Genomic DNA, 5,968 nt, shown 5'->3' with positions numbered 1-5,968 from the left:
GGGACCACTCCTACACTGTTCATGGGAATGTAAATTAGTACAGCCACTATGGAGGATCCTCAAAAAACTAAAAATAGAACTACCATATCATCCAGCAATTCCACTACTGGGTATATATCCAAAAGAAAAGAAATCAATATATCAAAAATACATCTGCATACCCATTTTTATTGCAGCATTATTCATTCATAATAGCCAAAATATGCAATCAACCTAAGTGTCCATCGATGTATAAATGGAGAAAGAAAATTTTATATATATATTTGATGAAATGTTATTTAGCCATAAAAAAATTGAAGTCCTGTCATTTGCAGCGACATGGATGGAGCTGGAGACCATTATGTTGAGTGAAATAAGCCAGGCACAGAAAGACAAATATTACATGTTCTCACTCACATGTGGGAACTAAAAAAGTGGATCTCATGTAGATAGAGTAGATTGGTGGTTACCACAGGCTGGGAATGGTAGTGGGGAGGGGAGGATGAAGAGAAGTTGATTTATGGGTACGAATATGCAGTTTGTTAGAAGAAAGAAGACTTAGTGTTAGATTAGTAAAGAGACTATAGTTTACAATAATCTACTGTATATTCCAAAATAGCTAGAAGAGAAGAATTAAAATATAGGTTCTAGCATAAAGAAAAGACAAATATTTAAGGTAATGAACATATAAAGTACACTGATTTAATCTTTACAAATAATATGAATGTATCAAATTATCACATGCACCCTGAAAAAAATGAAGTATAGAAGGAATGTAACTGAGCACAATAAAGACCAGCTATGTCACACCCACGGCTAACATCTTAGTCAGTGATGAAAAGTTGGAAGCTTTTCCTCTAAGATCAGGAGTGAGACAAGAATACCCACTCTCACACAGTGTTGGAAGTCCTAGCCAGAGAAATTTGGCAAGAAAAAGAAATAAAAGGCATCATTAGAGCTAATGAATGAATTAATTTTTTATAATATAGAGATTGATTTCATGTCAAGTATTGTATCTTTTTTGAGATATAATGCATATACCACAAAATCCATCTACCATTTTAAGTGCAAAAGGTAGGTTTTTAAAGTATATTTACAGAATTGTGCAAACATCACCACTGTTTAATTCCATAACATTTTCATCACCCCAAAAAGAAACCTTGTAATCCCATTTCCCACTACCCCCACCTCCTGGCATTTACTAATCTACTTTTTGCCTCTATGTATTTGTCTATTCAAGACATTTCATATAAATGGAGTCATACAATGTGTGGACTTCTATGTCTGGCTTCTTTCACTTAACATGTTTTCAAGGTCATCTATGTTGAGCATATGTAATTACTTCATTCTTTTTCTAACTGAATAGTATTCCACTGTAAAAATACACCACATTTTGTTCATTCCTCAATTGATAGACATTTGAGTTGTTTTCATTTTTTAGCTATCATGAATAACGCTTCTGTAAAAATTCATACACAGTTTTTATGTGAACATGTTTTCAATTTTCTTGGGTTTCCCTTAGGAGTGTAATTTCTGGGTAACATGGTAACTATATGTTTAATTTTTTGAGTAATTGCCAAACTGCTTTTCGCAGCAGCTGCATTATTTGACATTCCCACCAACAATGTATGAGAATTCCAATTCTTCCTTTATAATCTAGATGAGTTTTATTTATTTTTCTTTTCTAATTGCCCTGGAGAAAATCTCCAGTATAATATTGAATAAAACCGATAAGAGTGGACATCTTTGACTTGTTCTTGATCTTTAGTCACTCCTCTGCCGGTGTCACCATGGTATATTGGGGTGTCTGAAGGACAGATAAGTTGTCCCCTTAGTTCGCAGGTCTTTAGATTGAGAGGAACCACACTTGAGGAACTGTATTTAAGGAACATACCTAAAGAACCTCATCTTTACCAGGTCCTAATTTAGTTGATGAGATTCTGGATTTTGAGCTGAAGCTATAATGGGATGACACTTTTGAGAGTTTGGGGAAAGGGTATGTGTGTTTTTCATGTGAGGGGAATGTGAATTCCTGGGGTCAGAGGAGACTGTAATAGCCAGCTTCTGGAATAATTTGCCAATAATTCCAACCTCTTGGTATTCACACTTGTATGTGATCCCCTTCCACACTGAATCGGGCTTGGTCTCTATGACTAACAGAATGTAGCAGAAGTGACGGCATGTTGCTTCTAAGACTAAGTGATAAAATACATCGTGACTTCTGCCTCTCTTTCTCTTTTTCAGATCTCTCACTTTGGGGGAAGGTAGTTGTCAGTTATGAGCAGCCTATGGAGAGAGCCACATTATGAGGAACGGAGGTCTTTGGGAAGTCCAAAGCGGAGAGATACTAAGGCTTCCTGACAACTGCTAAGTCTGTGAGTCTTGCTGAAAGCAGATCCTCTAGCCTTTAGGCAACTTTAGTCCCAACGAACATCCTGAGTGTAACTCGAGCTACCCAGCTAAACTGGTTCTAAATTTATGACCTCCGAAAAGCTGTGAGATAATAAATGTTTGTTGTTTTAAGCCTCTAAGTTTTGGGATAATTTCTTATGCAGAAATAGATAATTAATACAAAGTGGGCCCATCCTTCTAGGAGAGTTGGGCACGAGAAAATTGAGTCAAAGTCTTTTCTCAGACCCTTCAATTGGCTATACTAGTTATTATTGAGAAGATCAGGTCTTCCCAGAGACTCTGAGACACGTAATTGCTTGACCTGGAATTGATACTGGTTTAGGTACAGGATGACAGCCACCTTACAGCTATGTAGGGCATTCCCTAAAGAAAGAACTCATATTCCCAGGCCAAAATAGGTTTGGGACTGGTCTGATCACAACAAATGGACTATTTTAAGGCTGCTACATATGGGAGAATGGTTTACCTATAGATGTTAGTATTTTCATGGTTACTGTGATATACATGGTATTTTAAAAAAAGTATTCATTTTTTACAAAAGTCACAGTACTAGCTTCAGGGTTACTGAAACTTCTTTCTCTGTATTCTGGCATCCAGGAAGACCTATCTGTTTTATGCATTGAATCTGAATAAAGTTTATCTCGCAAGAATCCTCAGACAGTTGATGTTTTGGCAAGAATACAATCTGGATGAGATTTATTTTTCTTTTCTAAAAACCCTGGAGAAAACCAACGTCAGAAGGACCCTTAAGCTGACCCTGGCCAAATATGGTCTGCAACTGGGAGGCCAGCTCCAGAATGACTTCCCTTACATGAATCCTTTGGCCAAGCCAGTGAGCAGTCTGTATTCTCGCCTGGTCATTTCTAGCCATCCAAACGTCGTGTGGGACCCACTAGTATTTCTGATCAGTCGGAGTGACCATTAATGGCAGATATTTCTTCACTGAGGACTTCATTCTAATGAAGAGAGTCAGGTTTGGCAGCCCTACAGTAGCTCTGTTGACACTTATGAATGGTGGAGATTATATTTTAGTGTTTCTGCTGAATTCTCAACATGTTCATATGCATTGGTCTTTTGTGGGTGTTCTCAGCTTCAGCCTCACATTTCCCTAAAGCAAATAACACATTAACACGGAAGCCTACTTGCCATTTGCCAAGGTTCATGCTGGAGTGTTATCTGGCACCCAGGGATTAGCATATCCATTTACTCTGTTCAAGAAGTTTGTCATGCCTCGAGTTCCTCATACAACTCGAGGATCTGCCATAAAGTTTGCATAGTAACAGAAAAAAATGATGGTCCTTCTACTAATTTCTTAAATTCATAATTTTACCCTGATTGCTTGGCATTTTTCCATTTTTCCAAAATTCTGCTTCAACAATATAAACACGATGCCACAAGATGGTGCTCTTACAGTACCATACTTTTGAGTTTGTTTATTCACGTAAAGTTCAACATAAAAATGGATGTAATAATAGTACTGCTTTTTTAGTCAATTTATGCTGTCAGATTACAAAATTAAGTCCATACAGAGTGTTAAGCTAGGATAGGAATATATAAATAATTTACCTTTTGGTCTCAGGTATGAAGGACACGGTCATGCTTCTCTTCAACATTTTTATCCATAGTTTACCTTCAAAGTCCAGATCTTCACTGTGCTTTGCACTAGCAACATGTGACTGCCAGACACTTGAAATGTGGCCCATTCCAATCCGGACTGAGATGCACTGTAAATGTAAAATAAACACCAGCTATTGAAGATTTAGTATGAAGAAAATCAAAATCTCATCAATTGACTACATGTTGATATGATACATTATATATATTGGGTTAAATAAAATACTATGAAGATTAACTTTACCCATTTCTTTTTATTTACTTTAGTGTGGCAACTAGGAAATTTAAAATTATAAATGTGACTGACTTTATGCTTCTATTGGACAGTGGTGGTCTAAGATCACACAACAAATAAGTACCAGAGGAGTCTTTTCTGGCACCATCACCTAAATATGTCTAAGTGTAGGACCCTAACACCCAGATCTACCATACTTTTTAAAAATAAGTCAAGTTCTAGATATGGAGATGAGAGGGTATTTTCTAGAAAAATGAAGGAATAGATTTCATCTCAATACACTGTAACGCTTTCCTTCGGAACTCCTATCACTCATAGTTTTGCAGTAACTCACTTGTCATTTGACCTCTGCCCCCATCCTCATTCTCAAACATACAAGAAACTGCTGTTACCAAAGCAGGTCAAGTCCTTGTGTTTCTGTCACTAGAAAGCATTTAATAAATATTTCTGGAATGAGTGAATGAGAAAACAACTAGACAGATTTAAGCACTGACAAGTAAATATCCACTGTATTTTGTTAATATAATTCTTTCTATGTTGTTGATATTAAAAGATAACTCTATCCATAAACAGAAGAGGCTGCATAGTCATATAATAGATATGCCTAAACTTGTATTTGTTCAAAGTACCCGTGGGATAGTAGGGTCCCAAAATGGAAAGATTGATCCCTTGCCATCAGGTATCTCTGGTTTGTGATCCTGACTTTTCTACTTACTTTAACCTTGAGCAAGGTTTTAACATTTATGAGCTTCAGTTTTCATATCTATAAAGAGAAAGTAATACTGTCTATTTGATATTATTAACATAGTAATTACATAGAAAATATCTGGCACATAAATGAATGTAGCTATTGTGTTTTTATTATGGCCAAAATGTTAATGCTTACAAATATCTGGATGTTTATCATTATCAAAATAATGAAGTCCCTGCCAAATAATTCTGCAATTTTGATAGGCCAGAATAATCTTATACTAAATTTCCCATCACTTTTATTATTTATTCCTGAGAATTGAAAAGCTTTTTTGTCCTTAAATAGATGAGCAGAGAGAGTAACTTTATTACAAGAAAATAATTTTGTTAAAACATGAATCCTTCAAATGACTTTGAGGCTCACAGATGTTTACAGCTATTCACTTACCTGTTTCTTAAAAAAACACTTTTGAATACCTTCTATGTACAATGAAGTATGCTGGGTGATGTCTATCGCAGAATCTTTCTCAACCAGGTTTCCAGGAAAGAACTGAGCTTGAACAACCTAAGGTATCTATTATACATAATAAATTTTCTCCTGAGCATCTAGGATGGTACCAGTTACGAATCTTCCTTTAGGAAATTAGGGAAATAAACATTCAAGTAAGTTTCTGGGTTCTCTGGCTCAGGTAGGAAGTCTGGTTAAGAAAGTCTAGGAGATGTGGAAAAAGACAAAAATACAAAATTAAAACAGAAGACAAAATTAAATAAATACAAAGTAAGAAAAATATTACTCTAACAGAATGGAAGGAAAAATACTTCTAACAAGAGGATCCGAACAAAGAAATTGTTGAAGAGAATCTTGAAGGACGAAAAGAATTGCCCTTTCCTTGCTCCTTCCCCTGCTCCTTCTTGAAAATGTGCAGAATATTGTATGATGCCCTGGGACTGATTCAGAGACCAATCAGTCAAGGAGCTTCTGTGGTTTCTGGAGACGTGGTAAGTGCTCGAAGAGAGGTACACTAGCAAATTACTAGG

The sequence above is a fragment of the Propithecus coquereli genome, unplaced genomic scaffold (genome assembly GCF_000956105.1).
Source record: "Propithecus coquereli isolate 6110/MARCELLA unplaced genomic scaffold, Pcoq_1.0 Scaffold25, whole genome shotgun sequence".
Lineage (NCBI taxonomy): Eukaryota > Metazoa > Chordata > Mammalia > Primates > Indriidae > Propithecus > Propithecus coquereli.
The sequence above is the reverse complement of the archived record's forward strand: the minus strand, read 5'-3'. Positions refer to the sequence as shown.